This window comes from Kogia breviceps, chromosome 5 (assembly GCF_026419965.1).
Source record: "Kogia breviceps isolate mKogBre1 chromosome 5, mKogBre1 haplotype 1, whole genome shotgun sequence".
Taxonomy (NCBI): domain Eukaryota; kingdom Metazoa; phylum Chordata; class Mammalia; order Artiodactyla; family Physeteridae; genus Kogia; species Kogia breviceps.
This window is the reverse complement of record NC_081314.1, coordinates 77309143-77334078: the sequence shown is the minus strand read 5'-3', so window position 1 is coordinate 77334078 and position 24936 is coordinate 77309143. Positions and strand designations below refer to the sequence as shown.

General features: G+C 45.0%; 1 protein-coding gene and 1 pseudogene across 8 annotated transcripts in view; both read left to right on the top strand.

Moving 5' to 3' along the window:
* The window catches only part of APOD (apolipoprotein D), an 84461-nt gene that overhangs the window by 13581 nt on the left and 45944 nt on the right, over nt 1-24936 (top strand). The window contains exon 1 of one of the 8 annotated variants that reach the window (XM_067034294.1): nt 14492-14580. The exons of the other annotated variants lie outside the window; for them this stretch is intronic. The gene's annotated coding sequence lies outside the window, so the exon portion shown is untranslated. Of the gene's footprint in view, nt 1-14491; nt 14581-24936 lie in introns of those variants that run through there. 8 annotated transcript variants of the gene reach the window in all.
* LOC136794207 (small integral membrane protein 29-like) lies at nt 5925-6245 on the top strand (annotated as a pseudogene).

Here is a 24936-nt window from a genome sequence, read left to right as displayed (position 1 = left end):
CTGGCCACAGCTGATTGATTTATGGTGCTCACCTGATCCATGGCAGGCCAATCAAAGCCCTTCTCTGAAATTTTGGAACTGGAAGTAAGAAGGAGAGCCAGTCTAAAGATGTAAAATACTAACCTCAGGAGGTAGTTGGGGAGTTCTCCCAGAAGCTGCATTTCTGCCCCGTGAACCCAACAAATACTCTGGTTGGGCCACAGGAAGTATGAACAGAGTAGTGAAGCTGAAACACAGAGAAGACCTGAAAACAGAGAAGGTGAGAGAGTCCTGCCCTGTTTCCCGTTGTCCCTCTTTCTCAGGTGTTTCCGGAGACACGCTGGTATTATTCTTATGCTCAATTCTCCTTGCTTAAACTAATTCCAGCTGGCATTCAGTCACTTACAACCAAACAAGCACTAACTACTATGATTTTCCACCATGGAACACTGTGCAACCATTAAAAAGACTGACATCAAATATATGTAAAGACAAGGAAAGAGATCCAGGCTATATTGTAGTATGAAAAAGATCAGGGTACAGAACAATGTGTATATCATGATTCCACTGAAATTTTTTTTAAGGCTACTTTTTAAAAAAAGAGCATTTATTTATTTATGTATTTTTGGCTGTGTCAGGTCCTAGTTGCAGCATGTGGGATCTTCGTTGAGGTATGCGGGATCTTTCATTGCGGTGCACGGGCTCTTCCTTGTGGTGCCCGGGCTTCTCTCTAGTTGTGGCGCTCAGGCTCCAGGGCATGGGGGCTCTGTAGTTTGCAGCATACAGGCTCTCTAGTTGAGGCGTGCGAGCTCAGTAGTTGTGGCACACGGGCTTAGTGGCATGTGGGATCTTAGTTCCCCAACCAGGGATTGAAACCGCGTCCCCAGCATTGGAACTTGGATTCTTAACCACTGGACAACCAGTGAAGTCCCGGAACTCCAATTTTATAAGAAATTAGCAATGTAGCAGGTCTGAACACCTTACAGTCAAAAAACCAGCATCCAGTTTCTACCACTATCTTGCCATGTGACTTTACGACCTCTCCTCCCTGGACCTCCATCTCTGCATAACAGAATGATAAGGTGGGCTTGGGTAGTACTGAAGATTGCTTAGAGCTCTCATGTTCCAACATTTTTATCCAGTATGATGCCCTCCTGACTCCTTCACTGCCGTTTTAAGCTCCCAAGACCTGTGATTCAGGGCACACAAGCAGGAGAGCCAGGAAAGAGTCCAGCACCCTTCCCAACAGTGGTTCCAGCACTTATGAGAAACTGCAATGAACCAAACTGGCTAAAGGTGGAGCTCTCTACTTAACTGAGAAAGAATTAAGCTGTATGTTGAGTTGATGGTTAATTGAATATTATCATCCAACAATGTATCCCTGAACATTTTAGGTAAATAATACTCCCTCAAATATCAGTAAGCCTCTGCCAGCGATTGAGACCCAGTCCAAATGACTGCCTTAGAAAGGCAGCGGTCTTCTCAAAGATCCAGGTCAGCTGATGATGGGTCCTTGGTGGCAGGGACAACTGGCAGGAGATTTAGGCTTTGGCATCTCCTGCAAGATGCACCTGTGCTTCCTGCCACCACCAAGCCTCCTGGCTCCTGCACCACACAGCCTGTACCACTCTCTGCTGAGCCTTGAGCACTCTTGCATGGTTCATGGCATTTGTCCAGAGGCATGCACCTTGACCCATGACCAAGTCCACTCTGACCTATCTTGGACTTCCCCTCTGTGTCTTATTTTCCAGTCTTCAGGATAATCTGACCTATCCTTTATATCTGATGTTGACACCCTTTCTTTATCTTTGCTTCTATTCAACCCCACTCCTTTCAGGTGTTTAGTGATCCCCTGGGGCTAGCAAGTGCCCCTGGGGCATTACTAGAGAAGAGGGACTTCTCATCATGGGAGAAGTCTCTGAAGCAGAGGGACTCAGAAGTGGAGCATCTTTCCATGGGGAGGTGCCTTAGAGGCAATGGAGCAGAAATGGGCCCTCAAACCTCTTGCTGCCTTTAGGTATCTGCCCCTCACAGAATATCCACACCCTATTGGCCCCAGCACATCCAGACCAAACACCAACCTTGTAGTGTCAGGCCCTGGATGAATGCAGAGCCATCTGTCTTTCCATTCCTCCTACCTCTGTCCTACTCCCAGGGTGCTGCTACCTTTCTTTTTGAGTCCACAAATACAAATTAGCTTATTCCACCCCCTCACTCCAAAAACTGAGCTTTACTCATTCAACCAAAAAAATTTTTGAGTGCTTACCATTTGCTCTAGGCACCAGAGATATGCCTGGGAACAAAGCACATAGAAATCCCTGCTCTCATGGTGCTTAAATCCTAGTGAGGGACACAGATAATAAACAAGATAAACAAATTTTAGTATTGCCAAGGGTGATAAGTGCTAAAGAAAAACATAAAGTAGGAAAAGAGGATGGATAGTTGCCAGACAGGAAGAGAGGCAGGTACAACTTAAATAGTTTCATTCCAAAGGTGATATTTGGGGCTTCCCTGGTGGCGCAGTGGTTGAGAGTCTGCCTGCTGATGCAGGGGACGCGGGTTCATGCCCCGGTCCGGGAGGATCCCACATGCTGCGGAGCGGCTGGGCCCGTGAGCCATGGCTGCTGAGCCTGCGCGTCCGGACCCTGTGCTCCGCAACGGGAGAGGCCACAGCAGTGAGAGGCCCATGTACCGCAAAAAAACAAAAACCAAAGGTGATATTTGAACGAAGACTTGTAGTAGGTATCCATGCAGATATCTGGGGAACAGGAGTAGATCCAAGGTTTGTGGATTTGATGTTTATACAATTTTGAAACCCTTTTTAAGAAAAACAATATAAATTTATCAGTATAAAAGTAGGTGCAGGCCTTAGAGAGGCCTGTGGAAGTGAAGGGCGGGAAGATTCCACTCCATTAGCTCAAGAGTAACTCTGTCTTGCTGGGGTAATAGCAACTGCACAGAAAGAACAGCAAGGGCAAGAGAGGCGTGAGCGTGTGCAGTGAGTTCTGGGCGCACAGGGAAGTCAAGAAGGCCGGGGTCGCTGGAGCAGAGCCAATGAGAGGAAGAGAAGGGGGTGGGGTTGCAGTCAGAGGGAGCTGGGGCAAGATTACAGGGGATGTCAGACTTTGGCTTTATTGCTTGGGATGCAAGCCACTGGAAGGTTTTGAGAAGAGGAGTAACATGACTTACCCTGGATTTTGAAAGAATTCCTGACTGCCATTTGAGAACAGACTGAAGTAGAAATAGGTCAAGGATGGAAGCAGGGAGACCAGTTAGGAGCCAGTTGGGATGATTTAGGAGAGAGATGATGGTGACTCAGACCAGGCTGGTAGCAGCAGAGGTGTGAGGAGTGGCCTGATCCTGAATGTTTTGAAGGTGAAGTCTACAGCATTTGCTACCAGATGGGATGTAAGGGTAAAAGAGAGAGAAAGATGTCAAAGATGACTCTGAGGATTTTGTCCTGAATAACTGGAAGGATGTAGTTTCATTAGCTGAGATGAGGGGGGAAATTTGAGAGCAGGTTTTAGGTGGAAGATTAGAGTTCAGTTTTGAACATGTGAATATTGAGATGCTTACATACCCAAAGGGAGAGGTGGAGTGTGGAATGCAGTCTGGAAGAAATCTGGGCTGGAAAAAATAAATTCCTGAAGCTGGGTTAGATCACTAAGCGAGTGAATGTGGATAGAGAAAAGAAGTGGCCCTAGATTTGAACCCTGAGACCCTCTGATATTTAAAAGTCAGGGAGGAGAGAAGGAAATGGCAGAGGAGACGAAGAAAGAACAGGCAGGAGGTAGGAGAAGAGCCAAGAAAGAGTGATCCCCTGCAAGCCAGGTGAACGAAATGTGTTAAAGAGGCAGAAGTGATCAGCCTTCAAAGGCTGCTGATAGGTCAAAACATGAGGCTGGGGTTGACCACTGAATGTAACATATGGAGATCATTGGTGATCTTGACAAGAGCAGGAGGCATATTAGTGAGAATCCAAACCACAATTAAATCTTCAGCCTGATATGTCTGGCTGTTCTGCCGTTAGCCCCAGTGAGCAGTTTACACCACCTGGTCTGTTCCCTGGGACCTTCTACCTTCACCCATGACTTTCAGGCTGTTCCCGCCTCCAGAGTCTCTCCAACCCCACAAATAGAACTCAGACACCTGAGCCAACACTTCACCTACTGGAAGCCACTCATCTCCCAGAGGGATGAGATTCTATAATCCCCATGTGGGAAAAACAGACAGGAAAAAACAGGAGAAACAAGGAGATAAAAAGAATTAAACCTACCCTGAGAAAACTATAATTCAGAAAGACTCATGTACCAAAATGTTTATTGCAGCTCTATTTACAATAGCCAGGACATGGAAGCAACCTAAGTGTCCATCAACAGATGACTGGATAAAGAAGATGTGGCACATATATACAATGGAATATTACTCAGCCATAAAAAGAAATGAAACTGAGTTATTTATAATGAGGTGGATGGACCTGGAGTCTGTCATACAGAGTGAAGTAAGTCAGAAGGAGAAAAACAAATACCGTATGCTAACACATATATATGGACTCTAAGGGAAAAAAATGTCATGAAGAGGTTAGTGGTAGGACGGGAATAAAACACAGACTTACTAGAGCATGGACTTGAGGATATGGGGAGGGGGAGGGGTGGGCTGTGAAAAAAAATAAATAAATAAAATATAAAAAGTATTTTGAAGTATTAAAAAAAAAAAAAGAATTAAACCTGAAGCAAAATGAGTTGCCCATTTTTAGTTCCTGAGGTCAGTAAATAAACACTGCCTTTACATTGTAACAGTTAGCTGTTACAGGACTGTATCAGTGACCCCAATGACAGTGCAAGTTGGTGGGAAGATAGCCCAAACATTACATTTACCTGTTTACAAAAGGTTCTTTTTCCAAGTAAAAATAGGTGATCACTAAATTAACGTGCCTAGTTTGTAGAAAGTAAACTGAAAGTCTAAGGAGAGGCTGCTTTAAGGTTGATAGTATATATCTTTAACTTAGCACAATTTACCTTCAAGTAATATAATACACATATAAGAACCATACAGTAGTCTAATTTCTCCCCTCCTGAACTTTCTGCTGTGTTGTTTACATTTTCCTCTACATATGCTATAAAACCTACACTACATTGTTCTTATTTTTATTTAAACACTCAATTGTCTTTTAAAGAGATGTAGATAATAAGGAAAAAGATTTTCGATATTTACCCATGTGGCTGCTCTTCATTTCTCTGTGCTGATCCACATTTCCACCTGGTATCATTTTCCTTCTGCCCAAAGGACCTCTTTTAACCTTTCCTGTAGTGCAGGTCTGCTGGTAATGAATTCCTTCAGCTTTCATATGTCTGAAAACAAAACCTTTATTTCACCTCTGTTTAGGATACTTGTGCTGGTTATGGAATTCTAGTTAACAGGTTTGATTTTTTTTCATGCATTGCTTTAAAGATGCTCTCCTGCTGTCTTGCTTGCATTTTTTTCGGTGGGAAATCTGCTGTCATCCTGTATTCATTCTCCCTTTGGCCACTTTTAAGATTTTCTCTTTATCATTGATTTTGAGCAATTTGATTACGATGTTCCTTGGTGTAGTTTTCTTCATGTTTCTTATGCTTTGGAGTTGATTGAACTTATTGGATCTGTGAGTTTATAGTTTTTATCAAATTTGGGAAAATTTTGGCCATTATTTCTTCAAATATTTTTTTCTGTTCTGCCTTCCATCTCTTCTCTCTGAAGCCCATCTTTGTCTGGCTCAGGAGGCAGTGTATGTGTCCAAATTTGCTTGGGGAAAAAGCATATGTGGTTTTGTTTTGTTTATCTTAGGTCCAGGAGACAACCCAGGGCATTCTTGTTGGGGCTGCAGTGGCGGAAGGGAGTCCAGTGGGGGCGCCCTCCTGAGGCACTATTTCCCACGCTGACTACCCAGTCCTCTGGCTGTTGATGTCATGAGTAACACCGCAGTCCCAATGCCCCCCCAGGTCAACAGTGACTCCATGGGGGGGCCGTGTGTGGGAGCCTTTCTTCCTTATCACCCTGGTTGGGGCAGTAGGGGCTGTGTAATGTACATCCAGAAGAATAAGCAGGTGGATCGGCTTCATCATCACCTGCTCCCGGTGTGCAGCTACAGCCCTGCTGAGAAGCTACACAAGGTTGAGCAGGAGCTCCTCTCTGGCGTGGGAAAGGTGGTACATGGCTGGCAGAGTGGCTACAAGCTCAAGCAAATGCTCTTGCTTGTGTCAAGACACGACCTGACCCCCTTACCCTGATCTTCAGAACTTTCTGGGCCTGGAGCGCCCAAGACCCTGTGAGCTGCTGCTTCCCACTCCAGCTTGCACTCATGCAGCGCCCCCTGCCGGATACTGGGTGTCCATTCCTCCTCCCACCCGTTCCCAGCAGCATCTGTTTCGTAAGCCCCAGCAGAGCAACAAGTCCCCCCCTTCACCTCACTCCCCTCTAGGCCTTCAGTCTCTGTGGGCTCTAAGCCCACCACACGCTCCCAGGTGCTAATGGGAAGTTTTCATTTTGAAGTGGAAGGTTGGCCAAGAGACAGAGCTCTGCCCTTTCTATAGGCATCACTTTTGCTAGCCCTCCCTGCCTTGCTTTGCAGTTGTTTCCATGGTGATAGGGCCTGATGTATAATATTCAGTATATATGTTTTGTAAATAAAGCATTTTGTGGAAAAAAAAGATCTTAGAGTAAGATAGGTTTTGGAAAAACATATAAATAGCATGTAAACAACAGCCATTAAAAAGAGGACAGGGCTTCCCTGGTGGCGCAGTGGTTGCGAGTCCGCCTGCCGATGCAGGGGACATGGGTTCGTGCCCCGGTCCGGGAAGATCCCACATGCCGCGGAGCGGCTGAGCCCGTGAGCCATGGCCGCTGAGCCTGCGCGTCCGGAGCCTGTGCTCCGCAACGGGAGAGGCCACAACAGTGAGAGGCCCGCGTACAGCAAAAAAAAAAAAAAAAAAAAAAAAAAGAGGAGAAAAGAAGAAAAATGATAGATACATATGAAAGCAGAAAATGTTTAAACACTGGCAAAAAAAAAAAGAAAATACCCTGAAGAAAATCAAAAGGTAAATGACAAAAAGAGAGAACACAAATGCAATATAGGTAACAAAGAGCTAATTACCTTAATACACAAGAGAACATTTACAAATAAATAAGATAAAGATAGAAAGGAAAAGGAAGAAAGAAAGAAAAGAAAAAAGAAGAAAGGAGCAAAATATAAAATGGTACTTCACAGAGAAAAATGGCTGAGAAACATGTAAATGTGCTCATCATTACTAATTTTAAAGACATGCCTATCGCATATACCATTCCCCCCCATGCCCCACCCCAAAAGCTTGGCAGAGATTAAAAACTTGCAAGTGACCCACCCTTAACATTTGCAGGGTTAAAGCAACAATACAAATGCAACAGACAAACTACAAGTAAACCATCAAATTTTTTTTTCTCTTACCTTAACTAATATATATCATTCATAATCTGAAAGGCCAGGTTCAACTGTAGACTTCTTACACTCCTCAGACTTCTGCACCAAAGATGGCACCCAGCCCCCAGTTCATAGCTGCCCCTTCTTTTCCCACTCCAGCTCCATCCTCCACTGTGAGATGCCTTACACTGTGTGTGTGTGTGTGTGTGTGTGTGTGTGTGTGTACGTGTACACCCAGCCCACACATCCAAGCTCCCTCTACACTCCATATATGGTTACCCCTTGGCCACCTTAGGGCCTAAGGATGAGTGTATCAGCCATATGCATTCTGGAGGATGGATCTGGAAAGAGGCCTATGCAGTCCCCAGAGGTAGGCTTAGGGCTCTTTGGGAAAGAAATTCTAGGGTCTCAGATACCCAGAGCATGGTCAAGAAGTGGGGGTGGTGCAGGCTTTAGGTGGGTACACCCCTTTGACCCAATAGAGCCCATGCCCTCTGCAAAGGTCATCACCAGAGGAGAGCCAGAATGGAGATTTCTACAGCTTGGGGCCCATGGCAGGGATCCTCTGGCCCTGGTCCTAGGGAGGTGCTAGATATTGGGAAATAGGCAGATTCATACAATAGTTGTTTCAAATAAATTTGAGGGAGAGAGCAATTTGGCAGTATCCTCCAAAATTCAACCTGGCAGTTCCATTTCTAGTAATGAATCATCTAGAGTTATTTGTAGAAGTGCCCAATGGCATATGCACAATTATGTTCACTATAAAACTATAAAATCAAAAGGCTGCAAACAATATAAATATCTAACAGCAAATGGGTAACTAAATTATGGTACACTCATGCACTGAAATATATTCTGCAGCCATTAAATAGGTTAGGCTGGTGTGAAATATCTTCAATATATATTTTTAAGTGAGAAAAGCAAATTAATATTTATGTAGTGTGACCAACTGTGTGTGTGTTATGCTTACATTCATTAAAAATTTTTCCAGAAGGAATTACAAGAAACTATTACAAGTAACTACCTCCGATTAGTAGGGCGGGGATTGATGGGGGGCAGTTTTTACACCTCTGTCTGTCTGACTTTGTTGTCAGTGCATTTAGTACTTTCATAATTAAAACAATAACAAAAACGGTACTCTGTAAAATTTCTCAGATGCATCCAATAACAACCCTGCCTCAATCAGTGACAGCAACTGAGAATCCGTTACATGCAGGCAGTGTGTAGGCACTGGGCAACACAACCAAGAATCTTCTCTCCAGTTCAGTGGAATTTTGTTCAGCCATTTGCTGCCGGTTTTTTCTCCTTCTTCATTTCTAAGGTGGCAGGAACCCTACAGAAACCCTGGAGAAAATATGTCACATAGGTGCTTCCTTTGTAGATTTCCCTAGAAGTCTGCCAGCTGGGCAGCAATGGGTCAGCAGCCCCTGGTTCACACCCAAGGCCCTGCAGGTTTAGGAACAAACTCTGGCCCTGACCTGGCCTAGTCTCACTGACGTGGGCAGTGGATCAGAGGGCTTTTCCGTTACTAGGAAAACAACTTAAAGTCAACCCTTCCCAGTACTAAGTAAACATCAACACCCCCAATTCTGAGAGAGGCCCAAAGAGATGATCTCTACCCAGGCATGAAGTCCTCCATGGCTAGCTCTTGATTATTGATTTGGGAGCTCCTGGACCTCAGGGACCAGATTGGATTAATCTCTGTACCACAGGCACGTAGATGATGCCATACAAACGTTTGCTGAATTGATGTCGGGCCTATCCCCTCTCCCTCCACATCACACCTCCTCTCCAAAGAGTTGACTGTTCCTGAGCTTCATTCCTTTGGTTTTGGAACACTGAGCTTCTAAAGGTGGGCCACGCTCTTGAGGAAGCTGCACTATGCCTCTGGGAAAACTCACCAAGGGAGGAGCTCTTGATGATTTGCTCGCTTTAATATGACAGTTTATTCTAGAAAATTTAGAAAATAAAAATTACTAGTCAAATGAGATTAAAATTATATTTCCCTCCACCTTCCTGCTCCAACAAAAACCTCTGTGGAACATACTCCCCTTGTGGATTGCCTGGCTTCATATCCATTCCAGGTGCCCACTTTCCTCAGCCTTTTTATTCCCTCACTACCATCTGCCGGGGCGACTCAGGTGTGTCCACTGCAGCACCCAGCATTGGCTATCACTGTCTCCAGGCTTCTAGGAGCCACCCTACAGCCTGCCTCATCCCCTGGGGTGCTTGCCAGGATGTTAAACCCATCATCCTCAGGAAGTGCCCCCAAGTCAGCTCTTGCTTAGCCGGTCTTATATCCCAGCCCCCTGGATCAAGCACTGTTTCCTAAGCAACCAGCTGTGTTTGCTTAAGAAGCTGAAGCCCTGGACTTCCTTGGTGGTGCAGTGGTTAAGAATCTGCCTGCCAACGCAGGGGACATGGGTTCGTAGCCCTGGTCTGGGAAGATCCCACATGTCGCGGAGCAACTAAGCCCGTGCGCCACAACTACTGAAGCCCGTGCACCTAGAGCCCGTGTTCCACAACAAGAGAGGCCCACGCACCACAACGAAGAGTAGCCCCCACTCGCCACAACTAGAGAAAGCCCAAGCACAGCAACAAAGACCCAATGTAGCCATAAATAAATAATTTTTTTTAAAAAAAAGAAGCTGAGGCCCGTTTGGTAATGAGCTACCTTGTATTTCCATTGTCTCCTCACTTCCCTTTTCCCCTTATTCTTACTTCCTTGGAACTCAGTACCTTTCCCCAGTAGAGATTTAGCATGCAAGCTTTGCCTCAGGCTCCTTTTTCTGGGGAAACTGGGCTGAGGCCAGGATCTTCGTGAATTCACCTGTTCTGAGAAGAGGAGAGGTTTTCTTCCTGGCCCTTGCCCTGGGGAATTCCCAGAGCAAGTCCATCTAGCCTAGGGATGAAAGCAGAAAACCCAACTTTCATGGAAAGATATAAAACGTTAGGAAGGGTAACATAAAGGCTAAGTAGACATTTAACAGTTTCAAAGTTTAGTCGCTCTCTCTAATGACACGGCATTTTTTCATTGAAAACAGCTTGAGGATGGTACTTAGCCAAGGCATCCCCAGGCAGCAGAGGGGAGTAAAGGAGAAGGGGAGAGAGTACTATATGCTTACTTGGTTCACAACCTGTAGTGTATTTCTCCTTTTCTCATGGTCCATGATGCTCCAGATCCTGACAGAAGTATGGCGAATCAGTGTGTTGGGGAGGATCAGGAGGTGGGGGAGGGAGTATGGGAACCTGTTTCAGAATTTTTAAAAGGTTTTACTGTTTAGAAGAGCTGCATGGCAAGAAAGGAGGGGAGGGTTCGTTAGACAAAAACTGGTGACTGCCGCACCCAGGTTCCTTAAGAGTCCAAAATCACAGGCTTTATTTTGCATACAAATTCAACCCAAGACCCTTTCCAAGAATGTTTTTGTAGTCAGTAAGGGAGGAGAGGACTTGTAAAGGAGATAAGACCCCATCATGCCCGGCAGGGGAGAGACAGGTAGGTCGTGTGGTCATAAATTGGCAAACTTTAACATGGCTGTTTGGAGGGTCTCTGGTGACATACCTTTGAAAACATCACTATATTTGTCCAGCAAAACATTAAGAGTCTATCCTGTTGTTGAGGCTCTCCTTTTCTTCAACTACTACCATGAAGCAATCAATGTCTCATTATGGAGAGGCTCATTTGTTCATCATACTCAACCAGAAGTGACCAGAAGTCCAAAATCAAATGATAAATCTGTCTTTATGTCTCATTCCTGAATCCTGAAACCAATCATTTCTACTGGGAGTCAACTCTGTTTGAAAAAGATAAAAGATCCAAAGGGAAACAAGGGGTCCAAGCAAAAGAAATTCAGATTAAACTTTCACTTAGCATAAGATGCCCCTGACTCTACATCATGGTCCTCAAGGCCAGAAAAATGAAGAAATACAAGGAAGACAAATGAGAAGGGGCCCATGCCCCGAGAGAAGGCAGGAAAACAACAGTTACCAGAGGAAGTGAATGCTAAAAAGATGGAGGAAGTGAATGCTAGAAAGATGGCTCTCAAACCTGGCTGCATATTGGAACCACCCAGGGAGCTTTAAAAAAAATGCTGTTGCCTGGTTACCACTCCCAGAGATTCTAATTTAATTGGTCTAGGGTATGGCCTGGTTGTCAGAAATGCTAAAAGCTTCCCAAGGTGATTCTAATGTGAGTTCAAGGCTGAGAACCAGTGTTTGGGAGGAAAGATACTTCTGTTCTTGATTCTGTTTACTTGTCTCCATCTGTTACTCTCCCCCATTACCAAGCCAAACCTGGGTCAGCTCGCCCATGCACAGTTAAGCCAATCTACTGACATCGGGTTGTGCTGAAGGAAACTGCAGTGTTTATTGCAGGACACCAAGCAAGGAGTCCAAACAACTAGTGCTTAAAAGACCTGAACTCCCCCATGGCTTTCAGGGAAAGGTTTTTAAAGACAGGGTGAGGAAGGGGGGTTTGGGAGGTACATGATCAGCTCATGGACATTCTTCTGATTGGTTGGTGATGAGGTAATTGAGAGTCAACATCATCAACCTTCTGGTTCCAAGCAGTCTGGGGTCTACATGCTTGTGGTCAGTATGCAGTTAACTTTTTCCACCTGATAGGGGTTTTGGTAGCTGTCAAACAGCTCAAAGGATATGGCTCAGGATATTATCTATAGCCCTTGAGATGGAACTAAAGGTCCTTGACTTTGTTTAATGGTTAAGCTATTATTATTTTGTCTTCCTTGACTGTTTCCCTTTGTTTTTGTATTTTCTCATTTCTCCAATTAAATTTACCCTTTGGAACTCAGGGAAGGCATAGGAGGCTAAAGTTTTCTACAGACAAGAGGCAGGTGGAGGACATGGGGTGGAGGGGCTCTGTCCCAGGAAGGTCCCAGAGGATCCTGCTCAGTTACACTACCTGTTCTTAAGAAATGTTTTCTTACATAGATTATCTGTGATTAGCATGACAGTGTAATTCAGCATCTAAGTGGGGCCCTTTTCAGAGTGAAAGAGAACACCATGAATAATTATGCCCAGGTGACAGATGTAAACCAGGACTGTTTCAGGCAAATTGGGATGGGTGGTCACCCTACCTATGGTTGGAAATAGACTTGGCAAAAATTATATACAAAAAACACTCAATTTGACCTTGTAAGTGTGGCAGTTTGGGGTCTCATTAAACTCAATACAGTCACATAAAAATTTTCTTATATAAGAAAAAACAGCAACAAATAGGTTCTGAATATACTTGCGAGACTGGGAAGAGAGAGGGCATAGTGCTGAGGATGGACCCTTCTCCCTTCAAGCATCCCCAAACCCTTCATTTCCTAAAGCCTCTGCCTCCTAAGCCCCACGGGCTTCACATCCTGTGGCCCGTGGCAGCTCTACAATTCCTTATAGGAGGGGCTTAAGCAAGGCCATCTGTTTAGAAGGGAAAGGGGGAAGGAGGGCTTTAAACCAAACAGTGTAGCACTTTACTGAAGATTGTGGATTTTCCATCTCAAAGAATGGGGTGGTATTGATGAAGGTGGTGGAGCCCTGAAAAGTCACAGTCACCAGGCAGTCCCACTGCCTCACAAGGACACGCCACCATTATTTGCCTGCTCACACCCCCCCCACCGCAACCCCCTGCCGAAGACACAGGACTGACCCATTGGTCATGGCAGGACCATGGAGACATAGATGAAGGCCACTCGAGGATTGGTGCGTTCAACCAGGTGCCCTGGTTCATACCCAGACACATTGCTTGATGCCTTTCCCACCTTCCCCTTCTCCAGTCACAGAAGTGTAACTGAACAGGTCTTCCACAAACAGACCCCCCTCTCCCATGTCCTCTGCCTGCCTCTTGTCTGTAAAAAAAAACCTTAGCCTCCTAGGCCTTCCCCAAATTCCAAAGAATAAATTTAATCAGGGAAGTGAGAAAATGCAGAAAGAAAGGAAAACAGTCAAGCAAGACAAAATAATAATAGTTTAGCCATTAAACAAAGTCAACGATCGTTAGTTCCTCCTCAAGGGCTATAGATAATATCCTGAGCCATATCCTTTGAGCTGTTTGACAGCTACCAAAACCCCCATCAGGTGGAAGAAGTTAACTGCATGCTGACCACAAGTACATAGACCCCAGACCAATTGGAATCAGGAGGTTGATGATGTTGACTCTCAATTACCTCACCACCGACCAGTCAGAAGAATGTCCACGAGCTGATCACACACACCCAACCTCTCTCCCTCACCCCATCTTTAAAAACCTTTCCCTAAAAGCTTTTGAGGAGTTTGGGGCTTTTAAGCATAAGCAGCCTGGACTCCTTGCTTGGTGTCCTGCAATAAACACTGCAGTTTCCTTCAGCACAACCCGATGTCAGTGGATTGGCTTTACTGTGCACAGGTGAGCTGACCCAAGTTTGGTCTGGTAGCAGAGGCAGGTGAGCTTGTTTCAGCCAGGTGAGTCAGGGGTGAGGGGTGGGCTGAGTCTTGGGTGTTACAAAAGAGAAAGATGTTACAAGAGGGGCAGGTGTGTTTGGACAATGAGCAGGCCTCAGAGGCCAAGTGTACACGGTTGGGCTTCCTGGAGCTCAAGAGTCCCCTCCAGGGCTTCCCTGGTGGTGCAGTGGTTGAGAGTCTTCCTGCCGATGCAGGGGACACGGGTTCATGCCCCGGTCCGGGAAGATCCCACATGCCGCGGAGCGGCTGGGCCCGTAAGCCATGGCCGCTGAGCCTGCGCGTCCGGAGCCTGTGCTCCGCAACGGGAGAGGCCACAACAGTGAGAGGCCCACGTACCGCAAAAAAAAAAAAAAAAAAAAAAAAGAGTCCCCTTTGTCCTTCCTCCCCATCTCTCGTACAAGTCCAGTTAAACTCTGCCCCTCTCGGTTCACTGCTGGATTGGCCCCAGGAGCCTCACCTTGGTTGCGGAAAGCCGCTGCGTCCCTTCCAAGAACCAACAGTAGAGGTCGCCCTTCTCCAGCGTCAGGCAGCTTGACGCGGAAGGAGACAGTCTAGCTTCTACTTACATTGCACGTTGATGGGCCGGCCCAGTGGCCCTGATTCCCGGCCATTTCCTGGACGGCGTGCGTCCCAAGTGGGAAGGCGCGTTTCCGTCCAGAAGAGGAGGCTGAGCCGCAAAGCTCTGAGGAGAGGCAGCAATGGGTTGAACAGTGAGGTGTGAGCAGGTGAGGAAAAGGACCCATGTTCATAGTCCTTTCCCCTTTCCCGGCCATTTCCTGGTGGGCAGGATGCTGTGCTCTGCGGGGAGTCGAGTGCCTTGGTATCTGAGGAGTTGCCTGGTGGCAGGACTGGGAAAGGCCAAATCAGGGTAGAAATACTTTGCACAAGAGATGAAACTTCCAGGAGCAACAAAAGCCCGTGCAGGGGGCTTCCCTGGTGGCGCAGTGGTTGGGAGTGCCTGCCGTTGCTGGGGACGCGGGTTCGTGCCCCGGCCTGGGAGGATCCCATATGCCGCGGAGCGGCTGGGCCCGTGAGCCGTGGCCGCTGGGCCTGCGCGTCCGGAGCCTGTGCTCTGAAATGGGAGAGGCCAGAACGGTGAGAGACCCGCGTGTCGCAAAGGAAAAAAAAAGCCCCTACAGTCTGAAGAGCCCATGAGATAAAAGTGTGTGTGTGAATTGTAAAGTGCTACCCACATCCTTTTAAGTGGACTGTTATTCTCTTCAGATAAGGACACTGTGTAAGGGAGGCCCAGGTGTCCCATAAAGGCCGTCTTGGGCCAGGGCTTACAGGAAGGCCCCCAGCCTGGCTTGCCTGTGCTTCTCTCCCCCTTGTGCTCTTCTTGGCCAAGATTTTCTCAGAGACCTAGTTTTCTGCGTAAAAAGGGAGGGTAGCTTCCAAAAGGCAATTCTACAATCTTTAGTTTTCTGGTCACAGCCATTTTTAGCTGGAAGCCAGAAGGGCTGTTTCTGTGAGCAGGTGGGAACTGAGGTTCAGGGAGGTTAAATACCTTGCTGGGACCAGACTAGAATTCCCACCTGCTCACTCCGAAGCGGCACTCCTTCACTGCCCTGGCTGACTCTTCTTACCTGAGAGCTACTAGAGCTGAAAAGAAAACTGCCTGGGCTGAAAAACTTTAAACTCGGCAAAGGCCTCAAAACAGAAACAAAACAGAAAACGAACAGAAGCAAGCATACCTCTGGGCCCTGTGAGCAGTCCCTCAGTCCCTGAGGCAGTGCCAAACTAACATCCACCAGCCCTCGACTTGAGGCTTTGGGATGGACAAAAAGGTCAGCTGCCTGCCTCTATACTGTAGAGTGCTATAGCACCCCAAGTGATTCTTCCTCCAGACAATATGTCAGAGCTCAGCTGGGGTGGTTATGCACCACCAGTGCTCCATGCATCCCAAGTGAAGTGTAGCTGTTTGTGTCTTCAGTTGGAGAAGAGATAGGAGATGTTTCCACATAAAGCCCAAGGGAGCTGGGCAGGTCCACAAATATGGCACATGGCGGCCCCTCCTCTTCCCGTTGGGAGGAACAGCGCAATCCATTGCCCACATGTAAAGTGACCTAGAGGTCCTCCCTCGACAGACCATCCAAGCCAGGCATCCTCAGGGGCTACGAGTCATGCTGATTTGTGGCACATAATGAAGGTCTATGTAATGGCAGAACCAGTGTTTAATGTACATGTGAATTTACTCACCCAGCTGAGCACTAGCTCTCTCTACTGCTAGAGTGTAAGCGTCTTGAAGACGATTCACTTAGTGTGGCGATTCACTTAGATGTGTCTCTCCCACAAGCCTGGACACAAGGCAGATGGGTGCTTTAGGGAGTACTCTTCCAGTCCAACCGCTTCTTAACCTCACTACAGAACTGAATTAAGCTACTTCTCTTGGGAGAAATTGTTATTCCAGAACACAGGGAGGATCCTTGGATGTAACAAGTCAACATTTCGAAACACAAGAACCATCAAAAGGCATCTGTTTATTATTATTTTTAATTAACTCCTAAAAGAGCCCTTCATAAACGGTTCTGAGTGTCTACCAAGAGCACATGTTGTCATATTTCTTCTCTGTTTCTCTCTCAAGAACCCTTTTTTTTTTTTTTCCCCCAAGAGAGTGCCTTCCTCAATGTGTTTCTCCACCCTTGAGAAACTGGATTGTGCCAGAAGGGAGGGAATCCTTGAGAACAGGCTGTTATTCCACTCTTCTCGACTTTGACTTGACTTATCTTTAAACTGTCAGGGAATAAGACAAAATATCCCTGAGTTTTTTTATGTGTTTTCCTTGCTGGTGGATATAAGTAAGATTTCTTCTATGTATTGCCAAAATGTCCCCAAGCTCCAGCCTGTGGCTACAAGGAAGGTCATGTTAACATACAAGTCACATTTTAATTTTCAGTCACCTACCCCCACCTGATTGAGGGTCTCAGCCCACCCCGCCAGCATCTCCCACCACCCCCACTCATTTCTGGGAATCCCCTGAGTGGTAGACCTGTTCAAGGTCAGCTCCCTCACACGCTGCCCTCCAGCCACTGTTCACGCTCCTGCCCCAGGGCTTCATGGCTTTCTGGCTTCATCACCCAACCAGACAGATCCCAGAAAGGATTCACCAGGCATGACCAGTCTGCTAAATCAGTTCTGCACCAAAATAAACATAACCCCCAAATGACCCCTTTCTCAGGACTTTGCCTGGAAAAAAAGGAGTTTAACCATTTAACTGCATAATCTTAACTGAGTAAGATTATATATGGGGAACCCAGAAAATGAGTTAAATTTGGAGGAGATAGAATCTAGGGTAAATTTTCTTTCTTCTCTTTTGCTTTCTATTACAATTGATTGAATTTTTCATTTTCTTCCAAGACCTGTTAGTGTGAGATGATTATTTGATGATGAAATGATTCATTCAAATAAATGATCCTATACATGACATCAGCGTGATAACCCGGGCTCATTTCCTTGGAACTGGGCTATCCATCCTTGTCCCAGGCCACTTTCAGTCTCTTCAAACGATTTAACCTAGGCTTACAACCTGTTGGCTGCTGCTTTTCAAAACTCTCATTCTGGCCACAGTTATTATTTTTAAAACATGTTTATAAAGTTGAAGGTTACATGGCAATTAAGCCTGAAGAGAATGCTGAGATTTGGTACAGTTGCCAGGGAAAAAAATATACCTCTCTCTCCTGTTGTTTCCACCTCTTGCCTGCTCGAAATAGGATTTGCATCTCTGTGGGTGGGTTGTGGTTAGTTGGAACCTAATCATTTTTCCCTGCCTCAGAAATCTTTATCTTTTGTCATGAACCTTTTCAAGGAGAAGGTTGTCATTGACAATTGTTTCTCTTCCCCACCAGTGGGAAGGGCGTGACTGTCATCCCACCTGCCAGTGTCTGAGTCCCTCTGTTTCAGAGGCAAGAGGCTCTCCTGGATGTCTCTTTGTTCCTTCTTAGTTCTCAGACTGATCAGGCTGCTATCTCAAGGGAACTGATAGAGCCTTGGGGTTGGTGATACATGTGCCCCTGGATTAGAGGCATTTGCCTTAGTGGAAACAGAGACCCCTCTCATGTTAGGGTGTTTTCCCCCAGCCTTTCCTTACAAAAACAACAGGGACCATCTGGACCAGCCATTGCTAACTGAGAATAATGTAATAATTCTAGACACGCAACAGTCTCCCCCCAAACCTAGTCTCATGCCCTGATAATAGAAGTATTAATCACTAATGTTCATTAAGTACTTGCTATGTGCCAGGTGCTATACTAAACATTGTACATGTATTATTTCATTTAAGCCTCATAACAATCCCATGAAGTAGCTAATGATATTATGCCTACTTTACAGTGAAGCACACACTGGGAGGGTTGTCAAAAATAAATCTTTTTGGCTTCACAATTCTGATGCAAAAATTGGTCCCAGGTGGGTTGTCCTAAGACTCAGGGTGGCGGCAGTAGTCATCCTGACCATGTGGGAGCCACGCACGTGAAGCGTTTTCCACAACAGCAAGGAGTTGGGGGGCCAGAGAGGGCCGGTTCCTGAGCCTTCTGAGACCCAAAAATAGTTCCAGCTGCAGACAGGCTGGCTTTGTTATCAGCAAACTCACTTCGGAGCTGAATACACCCCTCCTAGGATCACTGGCCCCTAATTTTCAGGGTCCTGTGGAGAGGTTAAGCAGGAACCGTTGGATGCCCCTGGCCCACCCTGGCCCTAGGTGAGACAGGAGGAAAAGACAGACAACACTGAGCACCTACAGACAACACTGAGACAACATTGGCTAGGTGTTTGATCTCATTTAGCCCTCCTGATAACTCACTGAGGCCCAAAGGTCCTATCATGCAGAAAGATGGTTATACACCTGCAAGTGGCAGAGCTCTGAGGACTGGAGACAGGAATCTCTTACATTTACACGGTATGTCATTCTTTTTAAGATAGCCTGGCATCCATTCCATTACCTCATTTCAACCTCACAGAACAGGTATCATCCTATGACACTGAGTCACATGGTTGGGTGAGGCCATTGGGAGGGACTGGACCTCTTGGCCAGACATCCTGCTCTTTGAACAAGCTCCTTCTGCACCACTCCTACAGTGTCTGCACTTCCTTTTCCTTCCCTTGCTGCACCCTCCAATCCCCCCTCCCATTCCTCTTCTATCTTCCCCTTCCCGTTTTCATGGAAAGAGCCTTGAGTGTAGAAACCTGAACTCTCCTCCTGATTTGCCACTTTCTAACTGTGTGGCCTTAGGAGGCCCTGGGCTTCATTTTCCAGGCTTGCCTGGACCTCACAGCCCACTGCCCTGATGTCAAGGAACAGGCAGCCCAGCAGCCTTATACAGAAGATGCCCACTGGCCTGCTCCACTACATCACCAAGGGGAGCCCGCCCACCTGCAGGGCACACAGATACTCAGGTGTGTTTCTACACTCCAGGCACTTGGGGGTAAAAGTTAAAAACCCTGAGTCTGCAGGATCTCTCTGTTCTACAAGGCTGAGTGTGGCAGGTGCTGGAAGAGAGGCACTTTGTGCTCCACGTGTTTTTCATGCATTATCTCATTTAATCCTCACAAGAACCCCCTAGGTACTTTTATCCTCTCTTTGCAGGTAAGAAGGCTGAAATTTAGAGACTTCCTATATACCCCCTTTACCACCCCAAAGCACACAGTTTTCCTCTATTATCAACATCTCACAATCATGTAGTACTTTTGTTGCGATTGATGAATCAGTATTGATACATTATTGTTAAGTAAAGTCCATAGTTTATATTAGGGCTCACTCTTGGTGTTGTACATTCTATATATATATCTATAATGATATATATCCACCATACAGTATTTTTAGGGCACCATCCACTGCCCTAAAAATCTTTTGTGCTCTGCCTATTTATCCCCTGCCCCCAACCCTTGGTAACTACTAATCTTTTTACCGTCTCTATAGTTTTGCATTTTCCAGAATGTCATATACTTGGAATCATGCAGTATGTAGCCTTTTCAGAATGGCTTATTTCACTCAGTAATACGTATTTAAGACCCTTCTGTGTCTTTTTATGTCTTGATTACTCATTTCTTTTTATAACCAAATAATATTCCATTGTTTGGATATACCACGGTTTGTTCAGCCACTCACCTAGCAAAAGACATCTTGGTTACTTCCAAGTTTTGGCAGTTATGAATAATGTTGCTATCAACCTTTCTGTATAGGCTCTTGTGTGGACATAAGTTTTCAATTCATTTGCGTATATACCAAGTGGCATGATTGCTTAATCATATATTAAGAATATGTTTAATTTTGTAAGAAACTGCCAACCTGTCTCCTAAAGTGGCCATTATGTGCTGAGTTGTGTCCCCCACAAAATTCATATGTTGAAGTCCTAACCTCTAGTACCTGAGAGTGTGACTGTATTTGGAAATAAGACCTTGAAAGGGGTAATTAAGGTAAAATGAGGTCTTATGAGTGGACCCTAATCTGATATGACTTGTCCTATTGGAAGAAGTTTGGACACAGATGAGTATAGAGAAAAGACCGTGTTAAGACATAGGGAGAAGCCAAGCCAGAGAGACTTCAGAAGAAGCCAACCGTTCTGTCACCTTCATCTTTTCATATGCTTATTTGCCAACTGTATATCATTGGTGAGTTGTCTGTTCAGATCCTTAGCCCATTTTAAAATCAGGTTGGCTGTTTTCTTATTGTTGAATTTTAAGCATTCTTTGTATATTTGGGGGAAATATTTTCTCCCATTCTGTGACTTCTCATCCTCTGAACAGTATCTTTCACAAAGCAGAAGTTTTTCATTTTACTGTTCAACTTATCAAATTTCTCTTTCATGTAGTACCTAAAAAGTCATTGCCAAACCCAAGATCACTTAGATTTTCTCCTATGTTATCTTCTCACAGTTTTAAAGTTTTGCATTTTACATTTACATCCATGATCCATTTTGAGTTAATTTTTATGAAAAGTGTAACATCTGTGTCTAGGTTCATTCTTTTTACATGTGGATGTCCAGTTATTCCAGCACCATTCATTGAAAAGACTATCCTTTCTCCATTGAATTGCCTTTGCAATTCAATTTGTCAAAGATCAATTGACTACATTTATGTGGACCCACTTCTTTTTTATCATCTCACTTGCTTTTATTATTTTTTTCTAGCTTTACTGAAGTATGATTAACAAATAAATATTGTATATATTTAGGTTGTACAATATGATTTTTTAAGGTGTACAATGTGATGATTTAATGTATGTATACATTGTGATATGATTATCACAATCAAGTTGACTAACGCATTCATCACCTCCCATAATTACCTTTGTGTGTGTGTGTGTGTGGTGAGAACACTTAAGATTTACTCTCTTAGCAAATTTCAAGTATATAATACAGTAAGTATTAACTATAATCACCATGCTATACATTAGATCCCCAGAAATTATTCATCTTATAACTAAAAGTTTGTACACTTTGACCAACATCTCTCCATTTCCCCACATCCTACCCCCAGCCCCAGCCCCTGGCAACCACCATTCTACTTTCTGGTTCTATGAATTCAACTCTTTCAGATTCTACATATAAATGAGAACACATGTCTTTCTGTGTTTGGCTTATTTCACTTGGTGTAATGTCCTCCAGGTTCATCCATATTGTCACAAATGGCAGAATTTCTTTTTTCATACCTGAATAATATTCCATTGCATATATATATATATAATCTCACATTTTTAAAAATCCATTCATTCTGTCAACAGACACTTAGGTTGTTTCCATATCTTGGCTATTGTGAATAATGCTGTAATAAACATGAGAGTGCAGATATTTCTTTGAGATACTGATTTTATTTCTTTTGGGTGTATACTCAGGAGTGGGATTGCTGGCTAGCCAAAGCAATCTTAAGAAAGCTGGAAGAGGGCTTCCCTGGTGGCGCAGTGGTTGAGAATCCGCCTGCCGATGCAGGAGACACGGGTTCGTGCCCCGGTCCGGGAAGATCCCACATGCCGCGGAGCGGCTGGACCCGTGAGCCATGGCCTCTGCGCCTGCGCATCCGGAGCCTGTGCTCTGCAACGGGAGAGGCCACAGCGGTGAGAGGCCCGCAAAAAAAAAAAAAAAAAAAAAAGAAAGCTGGAAGAATCACACTTCCTGATTTTAAACTATATTACAAAGCTATACTAATCAAAACACCATGGTATTGGGATAAAAACAGGCACATAGACCAATAAAACAGACAAGAGAACCCAGCAATAAACCCTCGCATATGTGGTCAGCTAATCTTTGGGAAGTGCACCAAGAATACAAATGGGGAAAAGATAGTCTTTGCAATAAATAGTGTCGTGAAAACTGGATATCCACATGCCAAAGAATGAAACTAGACCCTTATCTTTCACCGTATACAAAGATTAACTTGAAATGGATTAAAGACTTAAGTGTGGGTTTATTTCTGGGCTCTACATTTTGTTCCATTGATCTATGTGTCTACTCTTTCACCAATACAAGACTGTCTTGATTATTGCAGCTTTATAGTAAGTCTTGAAGTTAGATAGTGTTCATCCCCTGACTTTGTTCTTCTTCAATGTCGTGATGGCTATTCTGAGTATGGACAGGATTTTGATAGGTAGAAATGAAGGTGAGAGCACTCAGGAGAGGGAACTGAGCAAAGGTTCAATAGAGGGAAGGGGGAGATGCATTAGAGGACAGTGAGTAGTTCCAGTTGTCTGTACCCTAGCTTTATAAATGTAGTAAGACTGTTTCCTAAAAAAATAGATGCTTCCAATCACAGGTAGGGTTGTCCTTTCCCATGGGAATTTGAGTACCCAGGCCTGGAGAGGAAGAGGAGAAGGAGACCTTAGAAACACTTGTGACTGGCTGTCAAGGGCATTTTGCCAGCCATGGAGCCTGGATTTAATATTGTGAACTTTTCTTGATAACATGTCTAACTTTCAGTCTGATATAAGGACAGAGAGAAAGAGCCCCCAAAGGGTTTTCCTGGGCAGTTGGTGATACTTGAGAGAAGGCCTTGATTTGGAGTCAGGAGACCTGAGTTCTAGCTTGGGCTCTGCCATTTCTGACCTCATTATGTGGGACAGTTTACTTCCCCCTCTGTGCGCCAGCTCCTCCGTCTCTACTGTGGGGTGATTAGAGGTGCCTTATCAGATTCCCAGGGAAGAGATTATGAGAAACAGTTAGGTAATATGTTTGTAAACTATGAAGCACTACACAAGTGTATGCAATTATGAAGGAGGTGATCCTTGAAGGAAAGGCACTGTAAGGCATGCAGCATATAGTCGTCGTGTTTCACTTTTCTGCTTCCTTTCCCAAGTAACAGAGCATGCATCTCATCAGTGGGTTTTCATAAGTAATTAGGAGCATCAGTGAGGATGCTCCATATACAGACCCAATCCTGCCCTAGATATGCCTTCATATATGTGTAAATTCCTGGAAGGCAAAAGACTACCATTTTTCTGTATGCCCATGGTTCCTAGCACAGTGTCTTACATATAGGAGACATTCAGTGAGTACAGCATTGGCTTTTAAAAAACAAAACATATTGGGCTTGATAGGTGTTTATATGATAACATTAGCTGGTCACAAACTTAGCATGAATCAGATAGTTTAAAAAGTATGTGTGCAATATTTAGTAAAGGGAAAAATGCACACATGCCATGACGCAGCCATTCCAGTCACAGCTACTGACCCTAGAGAGACTCCCACACATGAGCACAAGGAGTTGTGATTGACAGTATTCATCTCATCGTTGTCTGTAATGGAAACAACCTAAGTGCCCGTCGGACAGGGGCATGCATAAACACATTTTAGAAAATTCGATGGATTGCTGAATCACAGTTAAAATGAATCAAATCTCGGGGCTTCCCTGGTGGCGCAGTGGTTGAGAATCTGCCTGCCGATGCAGGGGACGCGGGTTCGTGCCCCGGTCTGGGAAGATCCCACATGCCGCGGAGCGGCTGGGCCCGTGAGCCATGGCCGCTGAGCCTGCACATCTGGAGCCTGCGCTCCGCAAAGGGAGAGGCCACAACAGTGAGAGGCCCGCATACAGAAAGAAAAAAAAAAAAAAAAAATGAATCAAATCTCAAAAACTTCAGGTATAGAAAAATACATACAGTGTGTCACAATTTATTTGAAGCTGAAAACATGTAAAACAATGCTAAGTACTGTTGATTCATACATTTAACCATATGAAAGCATGCATGGGAAGGATTAATCACAGAGTTCTTTTTTTCATTTTTATTGAAATATAGTTGATTTAAATGCAGAGTTCTGATAATGGTTTCTCTAGGGAAGACAGGGAAGGGAGTGTGAAAGGAGTGAGGCTTCAATTGTAGCTGTAATATCTGAAGTAAGTGTAGCTTAAAAGGTGACTTTTGAAGTCTGCAGCAAATGTGGCATGATAGTATATTGCCAAAGCAGAGGGGTGGGTTATTAAGTGATTATTTTACTCAATGCTTCTTATATACCTGATATATTTCACAACTTGAAAAGCCCTTTTTCAACAAGGGTTGGGAGAGCTTTAAATGAAGGTTAGGCTACACTAATAAAAGCAGTGTGCCCCAGACTAGACACAGGATCAGTCTCTCAATTCTGCCATGTGGTGGCACCACACTCCCCAGGGAACAATGACAAATCAGAGCCCAAGGGGTGGTGGGGGGGGGTGGCTGCTGGAGGGCTCAGGAACCTTCTAGTGTGAGGAAACTTAAAGGAACAGGAAATGTTTAACTTGGAATAGAGAGGATTCAAAGGGACATAGGACCCCAGTCTTCAAATATCTCAAGTGGGGCAGAAAGCATCCTCCATACCCCATGTGGTCCCACAGGAGCAAGTGGGGTAGAAGCTGGGAGGGAGAGGGGCAGATCCCACTCACCCTCAGAGCCACAGCTGTGGGACTCTGGATGCCAGCTTCTTGGTAAAGTCTGAGCACCCTTGCCCAGCAGTGATAAGGATGAGGAGCTGATCTTCCAGGCTCTGGGGATGCTGCAGGGGGCATTCTTGCTCTGTGTCAGAGGTTGGCTAGGTAACCTACAAGATCCTTTCTGCTGCTGAGATCCTTACAAATTCAAATTTATATGAGCCTATAGTTGTAAAACTATTACAACATTTATTTTT